Source organism: Phasianus colchicus, chromosome 4 (assembly GCF_987193195.1).
Source record: "Phasianus colchicus chromosome 4, bPhaCol1.hap1.1, whole genome shotgun sequence".
Taxonomy (NCBI): domain Eukaryota; kingdom Metazoa; phylum Chordata; class Aves; order Galliformes; family Phasianidae; genus Phasianus; species Phasianus colchicus.
In genome coordinates this window covers 12,807,921-12,832,715 of record NC_143439.1, presented here as the reverse complement: position 1 = coordinate 12,832,715, position 24,795 = coordinate 12,807,921, and the positions used below count along the sequence as shown (strand labels likewise).

At 34.0% G+C, this 24,795-nt stretch overlaps 1 long non-coding RNA gene across 4 annotated transcripts in view; it reads right to left on the bottom strand.

The window, feature by feature from the left end:
* Nucleotides 1-24,795, bottom strand: part of LOC149918062 (uncharacterized) — a 48,551-nt gene that overhangs the window by 3,076 nt on the left and 20,680 nt on the right. Inside the window, exons 3-8 of one of the 4 annotated variants that reach the window (XR_016466340.1) lie at nucleotides 24,124-24,305; nucleotides 22,493-22,709; nucleotides 19,704-19,847; nucleotides 17,940-18,113; nucleotides 14,747-15,669; nucleotides 71-335 (exon numbers count right to left, since the gene is read on the bottom strand). This is a non-coding gene — a long non-coding RNA (uncharacterized LOC149918062). The remainder of the gene's footprint in view (nucleotides 1-70; nucleotides 336-14,746; nucleotides 15,670-17,939; nucleotides 18,114-19,703; nucleotides 19,848-22,492; nucleotides 22,710-24,123; nucleotides 24,306-24,795) is intronic. The other 3 variants (XR_016466343.1, XR_016466341.1, XR_016466342.1) reach the window with 3 other exon arrangements.

Here is a 24,795-nt window from a genome sequence, read left to right as displayed (position 1 = left end):
GCCTTCAGAATCAGCATATATAACTCTAGCAGAATTTATAACTAGATATTGTCAGAAGAATTTCTTTTACCTGATTAACTGCTAAAGACTCTTCCTCCAAATTCCATATTAAAAGTTTCCAAATTATTCTTCAGATCACTTTGAAGATCACCTTGAAATTCTTGGGGACTTCATGAATTATTTCCCAAGTTCTAAACATAGCTGCCAGTCAACAGTCACATACTTTGCATTTGACACAGATATAACTCAAAAAGCTGTGGTAAATCCCAATGGAGTTACTCTAGATTCAAGCTAGCATTCCTGAGGTACATAGAAGTTTGCATCTTCTCCTAAGTCTTAAAACAGAAAGGAAATAGAACTTTGAACACCAAAGGCTTAATTTACAGCTTCTAATTTCAGAATTGTTTGGGGACATCAGACCATCTAGTTACACTACTGCAAAGAGGGAAAACACAGAAATTCAGAGCCCTGTTACCTGAGATACAGGAAAGTTATTCTTGTATTCTTCACATACCATAGCAATATTTGTCTGAGAAATGCAAGGGACCTTGAGAAGTAGGCCAGTTTCTAAGCACACAGAAAGTTAGTGAAGCTTTAACTAGCACAGCATTTCATTCAAGAAGTCAGCTTCAAGACTTCATTTAAAATTATCAGGGGCACATTATCTGGGAGCACAACAGGAAGCAATTATTGGTTTAATTAGCCTGCATTCACCACATTGTGCTCCTTCTCTTTGTTGGATTGCCAAGCAATTTTGTAAAATCATTAAGCAAGGGAACTATAATTCCATAATGACCTAATCTTCAGCTCCATCCTATCACACTGGAATATTTTAAAGTTATTTATGACTGTCCTCAATAAAAGCTAAGTCCATTGGGCAAGGCACGCTTTGAGCCTCCAAAATTCTGGATTGCTTCTCTTATTGAAATTTATTTGTCCTATTCATCTACATTCAGCTATCATAATCTACAGGTAAGATTTGCTCTTGAAATAAGGCTAGTGTAAACACATGTTGCTATGAAAAGGAACACACTAAAGGATATGTTTAATGTTTCAAAGCTGTCTCAAAAGAAATACATTTAACTCTGCACAGTACTAAGATTTGGGATTAACTGCCAAACAATAAAATAGGAATGGTATTTTTCATTTTTAAAGAATCACAGAATTGTAGGGGCTTGAAAGAACCTCTGGAGTTCATCTAGTCCCCTGCTAAAGCAGTTCTAGAGTAGGTTGCAGAAGAAATCATTCAGACAGATTTTGAATAACTTCAGAGGAGAGTCCACAGCTTCTCTAGGAAGCTTGTTCTAGGGCCCTGAACTTTACTGAGTGCTCAAAACTTTATTAAGGGTGTGGCCTTATCAAAATATGTGAAATATTTCAAAAATACATGCCAATATAAAAAGTATTTAAAATACAGTATAAGAAAACTTCTGAATTTCTGAAGAAGAAAGACAATGTTAAGAGTAAGCTGTGTCAAGTATTTTGCACTATATGAACCAGACAAACATGATTTTTAAATTATTAAGAAATAAAATAGCTTGATCATAACGTGTCCCTTTATTACTACTCTTAGCATGTTGACCTGCAACAAGTACATGACTAGTAACTATGTCAACTAATCTTGGTATAGTTGGAGTTTTAGTAAGTATTTTAAGTTGTTTCCATATATCCAAAGACACTAACTTCAAAAGCCACACAAAATAACCCCACAATCAACCAACCAAACAAACAAAAACACCCAAAATTCAACCAAATATACAAACAAAAATGAAAGGAAAATTTTATGCGTATGTCTATATAGCTATTTAAAACTAGGAGGGCTAATTTGTGCTCATTAGTTAACATATACAGTGCTGACAAAAGATAATGTCTTCATAAATGTGCTTAATGGATTAACTAGAAACTGGCATTTTAACTGGACATTTCCCTCCCTTCCTCCCTTCCTCCCTTCTTTCTTTCCTTCCATTTTTATCTATGCAGAAAAGAATCAGGGCAAGATTTATTGTCATCAACTAACACTGATAGAAACATTTAGAACACACTAAATATTTAAGTCGACCCTGATATCAGTGGGTACGCAGTCCTGATATGTGACATGCTGCAACAGTAACATTTTGTTAGCTGTCACTTATTTCAGGTTTTACTGAGAATTCAGTAAAACTGCAATGGCAATCTTGCTGTCTGAGTCACATATTCTACTTGAAATTCTGAAAGATCATTGCAGTTATGATTTGAATGGCTATACTTGAGCCATCATCTAACTGTTTTCAAAATGAAACTCAGCCAGACCCAAAGGATATAAATTAGCTTTACAGGTGGCCTGTCTTTCACATCACTGTCACCACTGCTGAAATGCAGCACCTGTCACCTCACTGTGTTCACATCTACTGCTTATCAATGTTCAGCGAGCGCTGATGAATGTCAGTGGGTACATAGTTTCTGCATGGAGGATTTCAGTGACACACCTTTTTTAATACCCACTTCCATGTCAAATACCATTTTGCCAGGATCTCCCTCTGCTGCCACCTGTCACAAAGCAAGAAAGTGTAATGGAATATTCGTGGGAAGGTTCAGCCTCTACTGCTGTTCCACTGACATCTGCCTCTCATGCTGTGGGCCAAAATAATAAAATAGGAGGCAGTACTTTTCAGCTGCCCTTGTAGTTAGTCATACTATTTACCTTGTAGTCTCTTCTGCACTATGACACTTCATGGTTCATAATCTGTTCAATTTGAGTGTGATAGAAAAAAAAAGAGGAAAGATGAAATAACAAAAACCTAAAGATTCCTTGCTTTCATGTGTAGATAAGAATATTGGTCTATCAAACAGTGAATTCTGACTTTCCAGCCATGTAACTAATCTGAAAATAACAGAAGTCATTAATCCTTCCAGCATGTCCCCTGCTCTGCACCTTCTTTCGCTGAAGAGATAGACTTGCCAGTCTATAGACTCTACATGCATCTCCTAACAGGGGAGACATATCATTTCTAAATGACAGGCCACAAACATGGTAAGAGTGTAAGATGTCACACACCTGGATTCTGCTTACATTTGGGGAAATTTCTGCCTACGAAGGAAAAAGCAGCCATTTCTAATCAGGATGTGCTTCTGTTTGGTGGTTTGGAGAACTGAAGGACTTTTTTACTGATGGTTTATTTATGTTTGTTTATTTTTAAATGGCAGCTGTCCGAAGCTGTTCAGTGTTTGGAGCGTGAAATTAAGTCTCAGGAGAGATGGATTAGTGGATAGACTGCCAGGAAGTCAATCAAAAGTTCACAGTGTAAGTGTTTAATCCTATGGTTCTGAGAATCTATCACAGAGTTTTTTTGTGATTTGTTAATTACATTTTTTTATACAATCATGCATCATAATTATGTGCACACACAAGAATACTTCCTGTCATACTGCTAGCATTCATAAGTATACAGTATGAGTATTCAATATTCTGGAATATTCTACTTAACTCTATTACTGTTCTGTCGGTGGCTTTTACTAAAACTACTTAATGAAATAAAATCTAAGCTATGGAAATGCTACATATTTGTCATGTACTGTTGCTTAAAATACATTTAATCTTTTTTTCCAACCAATAAGATTGCTGCAGTAGCCCTTCAATTTTTCAGCTATATTATTTAAAAATAAAATCTTTAATGATAGTATTATTTCTGAGACATTTTTAGAAGGAACGAGCAAAGAGAGACATTCTAATTAAGTGCACTCATTGTTGATGAAAATTCAACATTTTCACTTCCAAAAATCCCACTAAAAGAGTTCAGATGAAACACGATTCTTAATAAACAGAGACACAAGAGTATTGTAGAGCTGATAGTTTAATATGATTCTTTGACTTGATATCATTGTTTCCCCTAAAATACTTTTGATAAAGTAATAGCAGTCAAACTGCTACAGTAAACTAATAGATGCAAAGAAACTCTATTGGCACCTTGAGATTTTTGGGAATAGAAAGAGATAATAGACAAGAGACAATTGGATATCACTCTTTCACTAATTCATTACATTCATCTTGTCATAACTTTTACATGCAATATTGATACAACATATGTGAAAATCATAGATGAGAAAGTAGGTGTGAGCATTTTAGGAAATTATTCCTTAGTAGATGGAAAAGCTATTGATCTTTAGTGAATCATCTTTCTGATTTCTTTTCTCCCACTTATTCCCTTCTTTTTCATACTTACACCTCTATGAACCTCTAAGTAATGTTTATTTGAGGAGAGGGAGTATATGGGAACTACTGAATCACAGCCTGAACCTCTGATTGACCACCAGAGGCAAGCAATGAGTCAGCCATGGGAGCACAGGTGAAGGTAATTCACCTGTGCTACCAGAAGGGGTAGAGCCTGGCTCCACCTCTCCTAGATCCCATTGCAAACCTACAACATTGGTAAATGTTTTCTATTTATTATCTTCCTGTTGCAAAAATCTTATTTAGCCAGACTTTCCTGTATATTTCTTAATTATGACACCTCTATGTTCTTTCTTTATGCAAGGAGGTAAAAGATGGAGGTGATTAACTTTCTCTGGAAAGATGTGTAAGAGAGATCATTTATCAATTAACGGATCAGAATAGTTTTTAATTTGTAATACAGATGAGATTCTCCTGCCAGCAGGAGCCTGGAAGCCTACAAAGAAGCATGAACAGTTACTGCAGACAACTGAGCAACTTCGTCCTAGTAGACTCTAACCAGATACAAAGAAAGGGATCAAATCTCTAGAGGAGAGCAAACTAGTCCTCAAGAAAACACTTACTCATATGAAGGAGTGACAAGATTAAGGTTACTGCATTATAGTATGAGATGAGTTTCTGTGTATTAGGAGAAACTTAATAAGGATGACTTCCTGCCTGTTAAAGGATCTGGATCTTGCAGGTCCACCAACTTATAGAAAGTGCTAAAAATTGAATTTTTATCTTATTAGATCTCAGAAGTGCTACAAATCCCTAAGGAACTAGAATGGTTCAGCAATTAGCATTAAAGTGCTTTCTGCCAGCAGGAGTAGAAAGTGTCAATGCTAAAATCCTGATCTGACTAGGTTTTAGTGCACAGAATGAAGGAACAAAAGCATGAATGAAAGTCATGAGGAGTAAGCAATAAAAAAGCTCAATTAGATGTTGCTCCTAGAGACACTGGGAAATATAGAACTGATCTGTATGTCATTCGACCTCCTTTGGCCAAGTGCTAGCTAATCTAAATTCCTTGCCTGACACCTGCAAAGCATCTCCTTATGTTCCTGACTATCAAAGCATAGTAAGGGCTGGCCTTTAGCCCAGAAACCAGAGAGGGAATTTGCCTCCATTATGGATAAAAGCATGACTTTTTTTAGCAATCCAGAAAGAGAAGTCCAATCCAACAGTTCAGTCTGATGTGAAGTCTGAACTCTGGCTTTGTGTGTGTATGTTTCACTAGCAGACTGGAAGATCATGATTCATGTAGGTCTAGTTCAGAAAGTTCTGCATCCACTATTTGATGCATTGATCCTCTCACTTAATAGCTAGCCCTTAAGACATAATAACTTACAGATATATGCATTTATTCTACAATGCTCTGAAAGGTCTTTTTAAATATTCATTCTATTCTGCTAAATAAGCAGCTCTCCTTTCCAGGAGGCCTGTGATTAATACTCCTTTCATCTGTCACCACTATGCACAGCCTTTGGGGAAGCCTGATCCTCTTGCCACTCCAAAAATTTAACTTGAACTTATTTTCAATATTGCTACTGCCAAGCTTCAAGACTTTAGGCAAATCATTTGACCTTATTGCATCTCACTTTCCATTAAATCGGGGATAGTGCTTAGCTCCATAAAATATGTCAGTTTTAAAGATTAAAATAAAATGTTATATATGAACTTGGTATAATTATTTTACACACAATGGAATCTTCATCCTTTAAGATGATGCCAGTGGTAAAGCTGTCAACTCAAAACCAATCCTGACCACCAAAATCTTATATCACTATTATGGCTGAATGCCATCAACGGGTCATAAAAGAAGGGAAAGGACATTTGTTCAATCCATTTGACAGGACCATCACTGGTAGTGCATGTGCTGGATTTGTTGTTTTGTTTTAAATGAATGTGGTATAACTGGGAAGGATATTTTATATAGATTTTATATAGATAACACAAGAGAACATAAGAGATGCATGACAGAATTTTCTATTGAAAAGCAAGCTGACTGTAAAATACAATTTTCAGAAATAGTTCTAACATGTCTGCTGATGCTGGCTTAAAATGGTGACTTGCCTTTCTGACTAACTATTTTGAATGCTGTGAGATAACTACTTCAAAATGGCCTAAAAATTAATTAAATGGTAAATTAATGAGTTAATCTTACTGTTATTTAATAAGTATGAAGAAAATATCCTTAAATTTTCACATAACGTAGTGAAATTGTGTAAGCAATAATAGCATATTAGATGTCATATTTATTACATTAAATGTGTGAACATTGTTAATACATTAACATTTAAAAAGGTAGCCCATGGCAAGTCAATTTCACAGCAATTAAAACTGAAAAACTGGTAATTGACATTTGATAAGTGTGTTAATTGATATCAAGCTTGCAATAGCTAACATGTTAAATGTCAATTAAATCCATGTGTTTTTACAATTAGAATTTATTAATAAAGAATCTAATTACAAAATGTTGGTTATGTCAATTTGTGTTAATTATGCAGCAACTGAATTTATAGCTGAAAAACTCCTTCAGCCCTCAACAGCACATTACAAAAAATCCTTTTTTCTTGAATTTAACACATGTATTTTGTTGTACTAGTTGTAGCAGATGGAGAGAAAATGTTAGATTGATAGTACAGTAAAACTGCTTCAATCTCATGATATTGAAAAAAATTAAGAACACTTTGAGCATATGTTTTGTGATCTGGTGATCACGTAATTATTGGGATCTCTTCATAAAGTTAATAACTGTTCTCTAGTTCTGTGAAAGCACAGTTACAAAAATATTCCATGTGTAATGTGGGAAATATTCAGTAAATGAAATAAATGAAGTGTCCATACTGTTAGTGTGCCATCACTTATAGAACAGTGATTCTGAATGCTAAGCATATAACCATGCTTGGACTATACTGATCATAGGTATATCCTTTTGTTGTGAGCTGGAAAAGTGCAAGGCAACCAACAGAAAATGTGGGTTGATTGGCCTAATTTTAATAGGCTGATATTTAGTTACAAAGACTGCTTTAGAGATTATTAGATCTTTTAATTAGAATTGTTCAGATACTTTCCCATGCCCGTTTTAGAGATGAAAGTGGCTGGCTGGAAGTTTGTTCTAAGTGAAAGAAAGCAAACTGAGTATAGGATTTTACTCTTATTCTTGCACAAGAAAAATACTTTTTGAGAACTCCTGTGTCTGAAAGAACATCAAAGAATGGGATATATCCCTAACGTACATCACAGCTTACCACAAGTGTCAACCTCTCATCATCAGAGCAGTATAATGAGCTCTCACACAGTCATCTATCCAAACTTCTAGCTAAGCAGCAATTAGATTACTTACAGGCCGTGTGGGCAGATCTGCTCTACCATGTTTCTGGCTCCTGCCCTTGGTGGCACACGGTATTTAGGCCGACATGCTTGGACATAAGCCAGGAGGAAGAGGTATTGCCGCTAATATCATGAAGGAAGCTATGAAACTGGAACTGTTGTAAATAAATAGAGGCATCAACCACAAGTAAGAAAGACAATCAGCTAGCAGAATTTAATTTAGATAGAGAAAATGAGCACCATAGGTAAGGGGGAGGAGAAGGAAAAAAGTGTTGCTTAATATCCTCAAAGTACATAGAATAAATTAAGAGAGTTGGAAGAAAGTCAGAAAAACTGGAGAAAAAGAGAGGAGAAAAAAAATAGGAAAAATAAACTAGATTTCTATGCTATTTCTTCTTTCAGTTTTTGAAGATGTGAGAGATTTCAAATAAGCAGTAAATCTTAATGACGTTTATATTAAGCTGCATAAAGAGTTTCAATTCTGTAAAAGTAATTTCCAATTAATTTTCACCATTTTTATGTCTTTAACTTTCTAGTGATGTGGAGTGGTTGGTTGCTGCTTGGAACTTGGACAGATATTCTCTTCTGCATGTAAAATCACCAATAGGAAAGGTCTTTTTTCCTAATCAAGTTAAAATAGATTCTTGTTTGTTTGTTTGTTCAGAACACTTGTTTCAACTGTTACTTAGTTTGCTTTTAATTTGATTCTAATAGGGAAAAATTGATTTGATTCCCTCTTATTTCCTAGCTTATCACATGTGCATCTTGATTTGGGACAGCATGCATTGCTGTCTACATTTGCTGTGAGAATGAAAATTAGGCTTACACTAAAGCAAGATTCTGTCAGAAAGGAGTACTTTTGCCTGACAAAATCTGTAATTAAATTCTTAAAGGGAAATAATGAGCTGAAAGTATTTAAAAATTAGCCTCTCTTTAAGTGTGAAGAACAACATTTTGGGGTACAATTAAATTAAAATTCATTTAGTATAGGAGATTGCATTTCTTTTGAAATCTAAATAATTGTGTTCCATACTCAACCCAACTTAAATTATAAAGCGAAAGGTGGACTTAAATTTCCACACCCTGTTGTACTGACTGTGAGAGAGAGAAAATAAAACAGGATTTGAAGAAGCAGTGGAAAACCAGTCTGTAATCATACTTGTTTTGGGAACGTAACAGTTACAGTATTTGTTTAAATACCTGTTTAATAACCCCTCATTTTGTTAACATACAGTTATTCTATGGCTGCACATAGCATTCAATCAGCAGAAACATTTAGTACAACCTTTCTCTAACATCCCAGAGGAAGAATCACCAATCTATCAGTTCAAGAAAATATTTACTCAACCCACTCTGTTTAGTTCTGCTGTTCTAAGCTATACACAACAGCATGTTCAGAGATTCTTGTAAAGTCCAGTAGCAAGATATTTTCATTGTATAGCATAATATTTCTCCACGTGACCAGAAACAGAATAAGGTGACCTCTGCCTCTTTCTTGGCTGTGAGTGAGGTCTTGATGAATTAGGGTTCCTCATCAAAAACAGTCTTGTGTACTATATATATTGATTTCCAGAAAAGATTACCAGAAACCATACTTTAAGCATAAGTAGACATCTTTATTTTATAGCCAAATGAATGAGGCCATCATAGTCTTTGTCCTCCTTTGGTTCCTAACTCCTGAACAGCACAGAAAATATCAGAAACTGAACCTTTGGGCATGAAAGAGAGGAACAAAAGACTTTTAAGATGTAAATCTTGCCCCATGGCATAAACTAATCATAATTTACCGAGCTGAATAGCTAGAATTTACTTTGCATGCATTCACTTTTGTTCTGAAAAATCTTTTTTCTCAGAAAGCAAAATAAAAAACATTGCAATTTGGATTTATAGTTCATTAGATGGGAGCAAATAAAGAGTTCTTTTAAAACTCTGGGAAATAATCCTGTTTGCCTGGAGTTCATAATATATGCTTGAGAAAGAGTTGTTTTTTACTTAATCCAGATTATACTGACCCAACATATACTGACATTTACTTAGCTTTGGTCTTACTCTCATGCTTTTTAATGAGATCCATTACACTTAAGCATCCAGTCATTCAGATTGAAAAAGCAACCCTATAGCTTTTGGATTTCAGTATCTATGATTTATACAAAAGTCAGTTAGATTCTCTGCCTTGTCCAAAAGCAGGCTCTTGCTCTTTGTTTTACAAACTGATCTCTATGAAAGAGGCTATTTTAATAATTTCCCCTTCTTACTTGTATCTTTCTTGAAAAATCTCCTGATGGTTAATAAAAATCAGTATAAGGGAAATCCATGTTTTCCAAATATATTTTACTCAGACATCTCTGATCAGTTCTAGATAGCTCTCTCTGAAAATGAAATCTCCAGCTTTGAATCCTGTGCAGCTTAGAAGTGCTTCAATAGTTAGTTTTCTGGGCCACGCTTACATTAGGAAGAAAACCTTCAAAGCTCCTTTGTATGTCCTTTATACAGTATTTCAAGTATCCTCGTAAATTCTGTTGTTGAGATAAATACGCCTGAGACTCTATCGTCCTCCATCTTACATACTCTAAGGCAAGGCGTAATAACTCAAAAAAATTTATTGCTTTTAACAGTGGAATTCCAATGAAAGTGAATGCAGATGTATAATATATTCAAGTAGTTATTTCAATTTAGTAATACCCTCATATCACTTAGAATTATGTTTTTTTAAAATTTATTTTTAATTCTGCTGATTATAATTAATTCCTATACAAATACTGATTTTTTTTCAGTCAGTAATTGACAATGAGCTCAATTAAAAATATATATATATATTTTTTAGCATAGAGCTAGAGATTATATTCAGGTTTACCTATTTCTTAGCCTGGATACCTTTCTATCCCTATGTATGATATAAATCTTGAAGTTGCTTCCTGAAGAACAGCTAAACGAAACAACCTTTCTGTGCACAAATGAAGTTCAGCCTTAGGTCTCATCACCCAGTTTCAGTTATCATGGCTTCCTTTACAGTAGGAACAGATTCCTGATGGGTCGGTGCTAATGTCCTAGTCTTCTCTCCTGTCCACCTTACTTGCCTGTTTTTTTTTTTGTTGTTGTTGTTGTTTGTTTGGTTTGGTTTTTGTTTTTTAACTCTTCTCCTTTCCTGTCCCAAGGACAGAATACCAGAATAATATCTTGCTTACTACCAAGACCTTTCAACATTTTTCAACTTTGAGATTTAACAATCAGAATAACAGACATTTCTAAAGCAGTATGTATTGCATGAAACAGGAAGAGGATTAAAAAAAAACATAAGATTCAGTAACGTATCATTCATTTTAAATAGAAGTGGCTTCCTTCAAAGTTTTCTTATCTTTACCCCTAGATCTACTTCTTAGTGACAGAAAAGTAGTAACAGTTCACAAAATATTTTTTAAAAGAATAACTTACTTGAGTTTAATAAAGTTGTTCAAAATACTCATAACATTATTAGAACCAGCATTTAAGGAATGTAAAAAGAATCTTCAAAGTGCTCAGCTTATGAGATTTGCAAAATTAACTTTGTAATTGCAGTACGCAACAAAATACTGTGCTGATAGGCATTTTCCAACCGAATGGAGTTCATTCCTAGCATTAAACATTACATATCCTGTCTCTGATAATTTTGGTTTATCCGAGAATGGGTTTTATAATAGAAACAGATTTCCCAGTTATTTCTTCTAGGAAATAATGTCAAACTACTCCACAGATTGCATATTGTCATCCTGCTCATTTCAATATGTACCTTGTTTTGAGAACTGAATTTTGGAGGATAAATCCTGTTTACATAAACTAGAAGTCTTTTTCTATTAAAAGTCATGCTAGATGTTTGGAGGAAATTCTTCAGTCAGAAATTCTTTAGTCAGAGGGTGGTGAGGCACTGGCACAGGTTGCCCAGAGGAGCTGTGGATGCTCTGACTCTGGAGATGCACAGGGCCTGGTTGGATGTGGCCCTGGACAGCCTGACCTGGTGGGTAGCAGCCCTGCCCATGGCAGGGGGTTGAAACTGGATGATATTCGAAGGTCCCTTCCAAATCATAATAGTCTGTGATTTTATGACATTTTGTGTGTTTAAATCTCACAGTTTTTAAAGAAGTTAGAAGTTTGGAAAGCATTTAATACAGAACACAAGAACGAGGAAACCTTTCAATGCATTTTTTAATTAGCTAGTTAATTCAGTTCATACCTATTTTATGGCTTAATACACAACATTAACAGTTCATTACATGACTACCTGTTTAGTGAACTTCAGATACGGAGAACCTCTATATCTAAATATTCACACTGGTATCTTGTCTGTGCTTAGGTTTTAGCTAGCAGGTATAATAACTGAAATTCACGTAACTAACTTGCCATCACCTTGAAAATCTTTTCTCCTTCATACTTTGCAAGGGAAAGATTCAGTGTATTTTCATTTCACTTGAAGTCTTTATTGAAACATGCTTCTCATGGATCCTAAGATGTATTTCTGTTTCCAGATAAAACTAACTGAACATACTTGAAAGCAACTTACTATAATTATTGCAATTTTTATTATATTAGCCCTTTGCCTTTTATCATATTGCCTAAATTAACTAGTGAAATAAATTAATAAACAATACATTGAAGTGAACTTATTTTATTATTTATTTTTTTATTTCATAGCAGCAGCATCTTGAGAAGAGATGGAAATGGAGAAATTCAGTAATTGACTATGCCATACCTACTAGGTATAATCTCCACTGCAGCTTGTTTTTTTTTTCTGTCTGCAAATTAGCCCCCTTCCACAAGGGAAATTGATTCTAATTTAACCGCACTAAAAGCCTCTTGATGTTCCTGTCTGGACACCCTCCAGTCTTTGAGGGAATTATATCATGTGTATGGCTGTTTTCCAGCTTCTTCCTTCTTTCTATAACTATCATATTGAAAAAAGAACTTTCCATTACTTGTAAGCTTTTGGAAGCAGAGCAGATAATTAACTATCACTTCCTTTGATGCTAATTTTGGAATGTTTCTGTTCTTTATCTTAGTTTGCATTCAGATTTGGGTCATTTAAACAAAACATAGGAACAACCTGTAAAAAATAATTTTTGTATGACATATGAGAAAATGAAGAGACAAAGCTCTCAGTATTCAATCTACTTATTAAGTAAAATATAATTTAGACAATACATCAGTAATTCTCATGAGAGTTTTTTTTTTTTTTTTTTTGCATTATGCAAGATAGAAAGAAAAATCAGATCATGGTCTGTAAATAATGCAACATTTTTTTCAGTAGTATGAACATGATCAAATAAAATCTTAAAAAAAAATTTACATTTGAACTGAAATATTTCATAATTTGTGCAAGGTCATGAGGTTTTTCCATCTTAAACTCACAAATCTAAACAAACATACCTTATTAAGCGTACCTATAAACGTGAGACCACATAAATATGCGACTGAATTTTTAATCTTCTCAAGATCTTCACTAGTTTGCTAGGTTTTAATCAATAGAATGGTTGATGCATTGTTTTTTACTTTGACCTGGAACTGTAAGTACTAGAATAACATAAATGTGATGGTTCTTGAAGTAGAGAAAGAAAAAAAAAGAAGGCTTGGGGTTTGTTCTCCTGCCTTTTTGTTTCGTTCTCCAAAACATGCTTCTTAAGTATGTACAGCATAACTTCCAGACCTAAGAGTTATGGGGATCTGATGCATGCTATCATTTAGACACATAAGTCACCTTCAGAATATTTATTTCAGCCACTACTGAGTATAAGAAATATAGTACCATGAAAGAAAAATCAAAGAGTAGACAGCTCCAGATACTTACTGGGGAAAAAAAAAAAAAAAAAGAGGAGCTGTTCCTATGGAGGAGATATCAGAATAAAAGATTTCACTGACCTAGTCTGACTGCAAAATTTGAAGTCTCAATAGCTGGGCAAAGTCTATCATTTTATAAAGGGTGGTGCAGTGAGACAATCAAAAGTGAAAATATCCATTGTTACCCAAATGAAAGCTAGTTCTCTTCAATCTAGATCTGTTGATTCCTGAAGTTTAAGCATAATATATGTCAATTCTCAGACTCTTTAACTGCCTCGAGAAAGTCAGCAGGGGCATGAAAATCATGAATTAGTAAAATGAATACTTTTCAGACTATTCCATATCCACCCTATAGCTATGCAGAGCTTTACAGATGTTTATCTTCAGCACCCAGGAAACTGACTTTATAACTACTGAGTTGTCTCAGATATTTCTCAGATTTTCCCCAAAGAACTAGTCTTATGCTAAAGTCTAGTTTATTTCCATATATCTTTTTTTTTTTTATGTCCCTAACCCTCTTCTTTTTTATTATTTTTGCTTTTTCTCCTCAACTATTTCTTGACTGCAGTACTATATCTGTAGAATTCATTAATCACTGAATTATTTTTGCAGAATCATTATTTTTGCAGAATTATAACATTATTTCAGAATCATAACAAAGTAGAATAAGAAGGACCTTAAAAAATCATCTAGGAGGTGTGTTAAATAACACTACAAAAAGTTTTTAAAAACCCTCTGTCTCTGACGGATGTCAGTGAGAAGAACTATTTATAGTTGCAAAGGAAATTAAATTTTATATAAAATAATTAATGCATGTTTGAGGGTCAAGTAAGGTCCGACTAACTTCAGCATAGCTTATTCTTGTAGATTAAAGCAATAAAATCTTGTTTTCCAATTTCTTTTTTTTTTTCTTCAGACAGAACTTTTTCACTTTTGTATACTTGTGGGTTTTTTTCCCCTAGAATTACTCAAAAAACAGTTATATTTTCATAATTCCTTTCAAAATTCCTTCATAGAGAAATATAAACACAGTACACATAGTGGCTATTCCACTTTCAAGAATGGAACTCATTTAGGACCTTTCTTAGATAACCAAAGATTTAGATCAATTTAATAGCTTTCTAGACAGTAGTTTGACAATGCAATATTTCAGGGAATATTTTTCTACCTCCTTTATTTTCACACATAGAATATCATGTATGTTTATCAGAGCCAATAGTGGTGCAAGGATCTTTTTTTAATACATTAATTAAATTTAAAAAACAGCACAGAATATTTATTTAATAAATACATGATTGAGTTGTTGATTTCCAGTGATTAAAAAGAAAAAAGCAGTTTCATGTCGAGCAGAATATACCCAACACATCAAATAATTGAGAATGCTTTTTCCCATTTTCTTAGATTCAAGGCTTTTCTTACCGTGGTTAAAGTCCAGATAGTCCGTTGAGAATCTTGCTGTGCTTTGCAGAATCACAGTTCATCCTTGATGCTGGTAATTACTTCCATGTTAAAGGACGTTCCCAGTCATGTTGCATCTTCCCACTATAATGACCAGGGCAGTTGAAATAACATGGAAAAACCCCACTTCACCTTACAAAGGGTATTACATAGAACAAGGTGTTCTCGTGTAGTAAGGGAATTATGCTTCCAAGCTGGACTGGCATAAAAAAAGTCCTTTCACTTCCAAAACTTCACCGCCAAAAGGAACCATACCCAATAAGACTTACACCAATAGGTGCTACAGGTCACAGAAGTATGTGCCTTCAGCTTATGACTCTGGTATCAAAGGTGAACAGTTCTCTCTTCACCTCTTTCAAGTCTGATGTTTTTTTAAAATATTTCTACAGTGTGAGGAGCATGTATTGCACTTAGTGACCTATAGAACTTCAAATAAAGTTTTAATACTTTCCTCACGTTCTTTTTTTCCTTCTAACTCATGGGTTATATATAAAGTCCACACTGTGTTACAAGCTCTGTGCATTGTTTTTTTTTTTTTTTCTTTTTTTGACACCAAGGAGTGTCTCATCAGTTTTTCCAGGATAGGTATTAGTTCAAGATGTTCTGGAAAAATAAGATAATAAAAATTTGCCAATTTGCTGGTTAGTCAGAAGGCTTGTTTTTTAGTGAGATGAGTGGTGGAAATATGTGATTACAATTTTTTAATCTTCTGTTCATATAATTATATGGATTAGGAATGTATTTTTAAGGTAAAGCTTAATTGCAAGTTGTAGCAACTATATTATGACACAAGTGGCAAAAAATCAGGGCACAGCTCTTCTTCAAGCAGCTTGGAGACTGGTCTGTAGCCACAGAGATGGTGCAGAATAACAATTCAAAGTTTCCTATGAAGAGAAAAGAGACAATACAGTAGTTCAAAGAACATCACTCAAAATAATATTAAAATGTTAATTAAACATCAATGCATAATCTGAGAAGATGCCTATTTTTAGATGGTAAAGGAGAAGTCATCCAGGGAAATGCAGTACTACTTTTCTGTGCTGAGTACAAATTACTTAATTTATTCTGAATTTTGGACATTTGTCCTGAAAACTAAAACATGAGAGCCTGCAATTAATCTGCCTTTCTTTATAAAAACATAAAAAACGTGTCCCTGAAAAACAAAACAACTCAGAATGCAAATTAAAAAAAAAAAGATAAAAAATCTTTAAACTTTAGTAATATAGAGAAATCCAGTCTTGTAATGCAAGTGATTTCATAACAAGCTTCTAAATATCCCACAAATTCATACTGGGGCTGTGCCAAATCACACATACTGCTTGTGCATGAATTGATCATAACTGAAAAGCTCTTAATACTGGTAGCAATAAGTGGTATGACAAACCCAGAGAACATTACTTCTCTTAAGAACTATCTGGAATAATGATAGCATTATAGATTCCTCTTTGCCCTCATAATTTATGGGTTGGCAAAAGAAAAACTTCTTGTTCTCATCAATTATCAAAAAAGAAAAAAAATAAGAAAAAGTAAAAATTTGTACTGGATTGAAATCTCCTCAGCAGTGCTAAATTCCTTCCACTAAGAAAAGAAATTCAGCAAAATCAGCTTATTAGCGATTTTGTCCTAGGAACCAAATTTCCATCAGTAAATAGAGAACACTTTTTAAATTTCAGGCCCAATCCTTCTGTCCAGGCTCATTCAGTTCAAGAGGTTCATTTAGTTTAATGGGCTCTTCCCATCCCCCAGCTGATTACATACTAGATGATATAGTTTATTTTTAAAGGCTAGTTTAGTCATACACTTAAAACAAAATAATAGGCATCTCTAATTTCTGGCAACAGACAAAAGAGACAAAATCCTTATCAGCTAATGCTAAGGAATACCAGCCATGGACTATCATAAATATGAGAGTAGAAAGGTAGAATTTCTTACAAGATTTTTTCATACTTTCATGTTGTATCACTACTTGTATAGTAGTCCAACATTTTTTCAAGATATACAGAAAAAAGAGCCAGATCTTACTAAGCATGTTATATTTGACTATTGTTAGTGCTTTTTAGGACTTCGAAGGCTTTAAACCTTCAACCCTACCAATGCCACTTAGCTTTCATGAGACATCTGCGTAACAGCTGACCTGTTAAATCACAGCTGTGTCTGTAATAGTACGTTTGAAATATGACGAGGTTACTGTTCTAATGACAATGAGCCTTTATATGTGAAAAGCATTTAAAACTTTAGAGAGATCAAGAAAGAGTGCTTTTTCTTTCTCTGTATGGCTTCAAAGTAAACCTTTGCAGACTAATAGTTCAAGGGTGCTATTAAGCAGTTTCTCTCATTTGAACAAAAAGGAGTGCTCTAACTCAATTCTTCTTGCTACAACAATTTAATGTTTCATTTTAACTTAGTAAAATAAATGGTTCTTATTGGGTACAGAATTTATACACATGCTGCTTATGGTACCATTTAAAGACAGAACACTGGGCAACATCTTGCAAGGAATTACAAAGAATAGTACTGTAACTACTGTAGTGACATTACTGATTTATTTAACCAGTAACATCAGCATTTTTTTAGCCCTTTTACCTTTGTATTACAACCTACTTCCTATTATACATTTATCTCAGTTCCCACATAAAAAAAAGTGTTACTAGCTCTTTTGGTCTTCTTCCCAGTTTCAACATTCTGTCTTGATCACTGCTTGAGCCATTGACAATAGCAATAATTTATATGAAAATGAAGCACTGTCAACTACTTGTTCCAAGGCTTTTCTTTCACACTGATTTCCATTAAATGAGAATAAAGAACACCCATACGTTATCAAGAACCTCACAATTACCCATTGATTTCAAGCTGAGACTTCTGAATTCCATCTCTTTGGTTTTGTTTATTCTTTAGTCAACACTGAACATCTCTTTTTTTTTTTTTTTTTTTTTTTTTTTTCCCCTAGTTGTATGTACAGAGCAAAAGAAAGGAAAAACTATAAATGAAATCTCCAAGGAAAAGAAAGCAGTCAGAGTTGTGCCATTTTGGAAACCAGAGTACCAAGAATTGTTAAATAGATTTGCAGATCTGATATTAGATAGGAGATGAAATGCAAGAAACTGTGAAATTCAATAACAAAGTCTTATAAGCTACCTCTCTTTAAGACACTTACTGTGCAGCAAAAACTCGGGTAGCATACTCTCCCAGTTCTTCTTGTCTTCTGAGTCTGTACACACTACTATCTTCTTCCTTAGAAGTGTTCACAGTTGATCACTTTCTTTCTAAATTCAAGTTGTCCGTTACTTTAATTTTCTTGAAAACTGGTCTTTGTTCTTTGTTATTTCTGCTGAAAGTCAGACAAGAGGAGAAAGTATCTCTGTTGAAGATCTCTTCTACTGAGGTCTCAGTCCCAAAGGCTCACTTCTAGGAGCACACTACAGAAGTTCCTTTGCCTGTGTACAGCATTTTGTGTTTTTTTGCTGTACCCTTTCTCTGTACAGGAGTAGTAACAATGAAGTAAACACATAAACAGTTCTGGTAAATACAGGCCCTAAAGTCATTCTTCTCTTCAGGCTGGAGATATAAGTGTACTTATTGTGAATGTCAAAAAGAATAGGTAACTACAGACCTGTGGGAAAATGGAAATTAATGAAAAATCCTGTATTTTTTTCTTCCTTAAAAATCTTTGCCAAATATTTGGCATATATATAAATATATAAATATTTGCCAAAAAACTTATAAGGTAGAAGACTGAGGGTTTTGAATAAAACACTTAGCTGATTATAAGAAAGAAACAAGTAATCTATACACTACTGAAGTGTATGGTAGACATGCTTTAACACATTTCAGCAGAGCATACATTCCTTAGACACAGCGCTACTTGAAGCTGCCAGGTTTGCCCACTGATCTTAGCACTTCCAGTAATTTTAAGACTTTACTACGACCATGTTTCCAGTCCTTAGAAAAGGAAGATAAAGCATTCTATACTTCATTAGGTTTTATCCTTTCCTCCTCTTTTCCTTTCCATACAATCCTGAGAAAACACTTAAGAAAGGAGGCTGAACTCACCCTCCCCATTACTGCTATTTTCACCTGAGCTGGGAAAAGCTATGCTCTCTCTTCACCTTAAAGGTGAAGGTGACACAAGTGCTTCAGTACCTAGCTTGTCTTCTTTCCTCCATGATCAGCATGCATCACCACAATACCACACTGTGGAGAGGTGAGACACCCAAAATCTGGAACCGACTCAGTACTAAAACCATGCTTCTACCTTTTTAATATGTACTTTATTTCCTATGTGATAAGAAATGCCACACTTCAGTTTTAGTTTAATATAAAATGCATTTCTAGTGATTCAGGAGTGTGGTACCCACAGTTTTACATCACCTCACCAGAGGCTGGTTTTCTTCCTATTGAAGACAATAGCAAAGTCTTGTAATGAAAAGAGAAACTGTTTGAAAATGAACATTACCTATATCCTTTCAACATTTTCTCTGCCTAATGGAGTATAGTAAAGCTTTTCTACATAACTTCTGAATAATACTTTATGAGATTTTATTAATAAAGTTTCATTTAATATTGCTTTGAGATTTCTGGTTAAAAATAAAACCTGATTCATGCTTAACAATAGAGAAAAAGAACTCTGGGTGTGAGGGAAGTCAAGAATTCAGATAATGGCTATGGTTTCAGGGTAAATGCTTTGGTAATATTAGTGCTATTCTTGCTTATCACAGCTTTCTACCCCAGGAGACAGTGCTCTTCCAAGTCTTTTTTTTTTTTTTTTTTTTTTTTTATGTATGGCATAATAATGTGGCATGTGGCTCCTTAATATAACACAGTGACAAAACAGTAGTTTTCAATAGTTTTCACTGAATGTTTTTAGTGGCTGTGCACAACTGAGACAACACGAAAACCTCATTGCAGGCACATATCTTACCTTCATCATGAATGAACTTCAGTTTTGTAGCAAGGAAGATCATTGGATCTTCTTCTGGCTATCTGCTAGACGTGGGTTTTCAAGAGCAAAAAGCCCATACTGGTTGGAAAGGGGGAAGACACCAATGATGTATTGAAGCCCAGTCTGAAAAATTTATAAAAACACCACTTTTAATGATACAATTATCGTATATGCATTATTATTATTATCATTATTATTATTATGCACCCAATACCAGTTCTAAATAAAAAAAAAATCTACTCATGCTGGTTTGGGTTGGATATTTAAGTCAGCAGAACAGAAATTGCAGCTGTTTCCAAAATTTTAGTTTTGGAAATTTTTGATTTCTTGATCCGTGAAGGCTCATATCCTAGCTTCATGGTCAATCAGTGGAAGTCTATTATGATAATCAGGGATTTGTTACTGAAATAAATCTGATCAAATGAGGTAAAAGCCAAGAGATGAAGTTTTCCTATGCTGTTCTTGCCCAGTCTCTTCATTGTATGGATTTTTCTGGATTTTTTTTTTCTCATGGCATACACATGCTTTTAGAGTCTGTCTATTATGGTAAAGTATTTTATATAATAGATACGTATATTTTATATAGTGTGGTATAAAATAATGTTTTATGTACAGTAAAATATAAACTTAAGCAGTTAAGCTTAGTAGGTATAGTAAAGTAGAAAAAAATATCCAACATCAGTGCCTTGGTTACATAACAAGCTAACCAATCTATTTTCTTTAGTGATTGTTATTACTAATTTTAATTGTTATTTTAGGAGACCCATAACAACTTTCCCAGCAGTGTTACCTACGTAGGACTTGAGTATAATGAAGTGATTTGGAATTCACAAAGAGAGGAGTCACCCTACAAATAAGGATGGAGATAATCACATTTTCCAAAGGGATTTGTTAATTCACATTTGGCCAAGACATTAAAAGAAATTATGATATTAAGCTCTTATGGATATTAAAGAGGTTCATTGTGGATAAATAAACATGCATTATAATGAAAGCTTTTAAAAAATTTAAATTTATTCTACAGATGATCTCCAACAAACCACAGAATTCCAAATGCCAAGAAAATTTGAATTCTCCTGCTAAACTTCTAAATTTTACTGTTAAACTTTAACTAAATTTAATTAGGTAAACATAACAAATACGGTCATTTTCATTAGAATTATGTGATAATAGCCCCTCACCAACAAAATAATCACCTTTAAGAATAATAAATAATTCTATAGAAATCAATAGGCATTCTCATAAAAGTAAATTAGCTTAAGCATGTGTTTAGATCTTATGAATAATTTGGTCTTCACTTTTTATTTGAAAAGTATATTGATTATAACAATCTATTGTGACCTGGGTAAAGGAGATAAATTATTAAAAAAGGAATCAGCAAATAATTGATACTACTTTCTGTAGCTGCACATTAACAAATCAAATGTGTATCATTTACAACCTTTAGACACTAGGAAAATTCAGAATGAGGTCTTGGTACTATTATTGTGCTTTTCTAAATTTCTGCAGCCATAAAATAAATCCACTTTCTATGGTCATGAATAAAAGGTTAATATTAAACTAATAATAGAAATGTATAAGATTCCTGAATAATAGTCATGAAGTACCCAAAGAAAACCTGTAGATAAACAAATAGAATAAAAATGTGACTAAGGTGTTGTTACCCTTTCTACAATCACCCAATTTACAAAGACTTATTATAAAGATAGATATTATAGGCTCATATACACTGTATCTACCTTCTTTCCTCTCAACATGCTCTTTGTTTTTATTTTTCAGATACACTTTTCAATGGAGGTAACAATGTTTCCAAAGTAAAAAGTTTACTTTCTGGAATAATTAGGGAAGAGTAGAAAAAGGAACACATGATGAGAGCATTTACTGATAATCATAAAATGCTTTGGTTGGCACAGGATGGTTGACAAATGAAAATTAATTACATTTACAATGAATAGAAGTAGAAATATTTTGTTTCTGGAGTAAGTAGCAAGTGAACTGTAATACATCATTGTACGGAGACAGACATCATTTACAGTGCTGGCTCTCACTCAGTTTCACCAGTGCAAGACCTGTTTTTTGCTTTGAATTATCCCTCCAAAAATCCATAGATACAATAGAAACAATGAAACCTAGTGAATTCCTATAGGAATGGAGATATTTGATAAATAAATTACAATCACAAGGACAATGCTGCAGCTACTTACAAGAAAAGAGATTTGGTAAACCCTCCCACAACCTGAAAAAGTGCTGAAAAGGTATTACAGGATGCAGAATTACAGTTTGTACAAGCACTGCTGAGAGTAGGATGGACAGATTAGAGCAACTTCATTTTTAAAGGAATTGTGCCTCCATTAGAGATCCCTCTTAAACATAACATATATACTATGTTTCACTATAAAAAAATAATTTTCCACTGAAGTCAAGAGGAAAAGTTACATTCAGTAATATAACTTTTCTCTAAATGTTTTAAATATCCTGTAATTAAAATTCTCCCTTAATTGAGAAGGCAATGTCACAAACTTGGATTAAAATGTTAAAGAATAAAATGAAGTATAACTGTAACATTTTTACAGTTGCTGACAGACAATAAGTATTGCTTTCCAATTCTGAAGCTCAACACACTAGCAAAAAGAAATGGAAAGGTCATTTAAATTCTTGATAATTAAGTTTTCTCTCAGGCAGTAAGATTTGTTGTTGTTTGTTTAAAAACAAACAAACAAACAAAACCCAACAACTTGTTAACAAGCCAAATACAGAAGATATCTTACTTGAGCAAGAAGTTCTCTCATCCAGGTCTTGAAGTCTGCATTAGTGTAGTCAAGTAACAAGTGATGTGTTTTTGCTCTCTTTGCCAAGATGAACACCTTGGATGTAGACAGAAGTTCATAAATACCTTTAGAACAACTTTGATTTCCTTCCCACTTTATGTTTATCCATGGAATTCAGCCTTGTAGCCTATAAGAGTCAAATCTAACAAAATATTTTCTAGAAAAAAAAAAAACAAACAGGTAGGAAAGCCGCTCTTGTAACGTAGAGAGTGTTTCTTGCTTTTATCGTCAGTGATAAGACAGACTATGTTGAAACAATGTTAAGATTTAAATAAGCAATATAAAGTGTGAAGTGTAAATCACATAGCATATGTGACTAAGTGTTGAAAGGAAGGAAAAAAATTGGTCCTGTGGAGTAGTCCTCAGATGCTGTAGATAACAGGTACTGGAGTCAAATCTTTGTATCATTTTTGGATAAAATGTTAGTTTAGAAACTACAAATGCAAAAGTAGAGCAGGAGTTATTAGTACATGAAAAAATATTTCAGTACTCATTTCTAGCACCTCCATGAATAACATTCATTAGTCTTCCTATCCTACTACATGGAACGACAGGTGAAAGACTTCTTCCCATTAACTCAAACAGAATATAACTCTCTTAGTAACGGATGTGCTCTTGCAACACATGAAACAGCCTCCCTCACATCATCTTCCCTTTCTCTACCTGTAGTTACAAATTGTCAGGAACATCTTTTTGTCTTCTAACAAGGAAGGAGGCAATGCTCTTATTTTATAGCAAAGCTGTATTAAAAATTTGATCTGTTTTCCAACTGAAGCCCTTAGTGCAGCTCACAGCAACAATCCTTCCCTTGCAGTTAGCATCTACAGTGGTATACCACCCACTAGCTTCTAGATCATACAGCTTGCAAATCTTTGACTGTACTTCCTCAAAAAACAATATGACGTTTGGAGTTGAGAAAGTTGAAAAAGCAAGACTCTCTCCTTAGAGAGAAGTCTTTCCCTTACTTTTGGGTTGCAACCAGGAAATTTCAAAGTCTCCTGATACCAGACCTACCTTCCCCTTTTCTTCCTTTTTAATATTATTGTCTCTCTTTTAATTATAGTAGCACCAAGAGACCCCAAATGCAATCAGTGACTCATTCTGCCAGTCTCTGTGAAGACATATGGTATGAGACAGTCCTCACCCTGAAGAGCTTACAGTTTAAATAGACAAGACAATAATGAGACACATTAGCATTATTATCACATTGTCCCAGGTGGGAAATTGAGTCACAAAGATGAAAAGCAACATGTTCAAAATCACATCTACACCATACAGTGAAGGATGGTTCAGTCCTCTCTGAATTAACAAGTGTTTAAAATGATAAATTGGAAAGGAGTGCTGATTTGTCAGTTTCAGTCCAGAAGACCTGCACCATCTTGGCCAAGACTACAAGCCCAGAAAGTGTTGCACTCTGTGCTCTTACAGTACCTCCAAGTCAAACATCTGTACTGCAGTTTCATTCCTGTTCAGTCTGGGAGAACATGCATAGATTCTCATGGAAAGAAAGTTCATAGTCCAGGCATGGAAATTCTTAAACACCCAATCTAATAAATTTCTTTAAAACTTACCTTTATTTGTTTTATTAAGTTACTTATTCCCAAAGTGGGAACTTGTCCTCGATTACAGATTTACTTTCTCAGCAGACTACAGAGCATGGGAAGAAACCTCTCATTTTTCATAGCAGTAAAAATCTGAAAGTGAAGCCAAGTAGTGTGTGGCACATCAGGTTTTTCATGCCAGCCTGGGAGACCTGTTTAAAATGAATAATATTATAAATATTTGAAAAAGATTACAGTAAGCTAAAGAACAAGATATGATAGAATATAGCTTTAATCTCTCTGGAGGAAAAATGTATATATTTCTGAAATGGTTTTATTTATAAAATTTTCCATGTTATTCTTCAGTTTTGAAGCCACTCGATACTGAAATATACTGTTACATTAGCCTTGGAAAAATCTATCACTTCTTTCCTTCATCTGAATACTAGCATGTAAAATTTCAGTTATTTTATCAAGAGATTTATTAGTAATCCTGAGCTTCATAAAATTTATTTATTTATTTATTTTTATTTTTCTCAGATCTAGTGGAACAATATATAATTTGTCTCATGCTGTTCTTGTGCAGGACTTTTTTTTCTGCTCGTCTAGGTTACCTAGTAAACATTTGTAATAATCTGGAGTAGTTTTCCATTACATTTTTGAATCATAAATACACATTCATAATTTCATTAGGAGTTATGA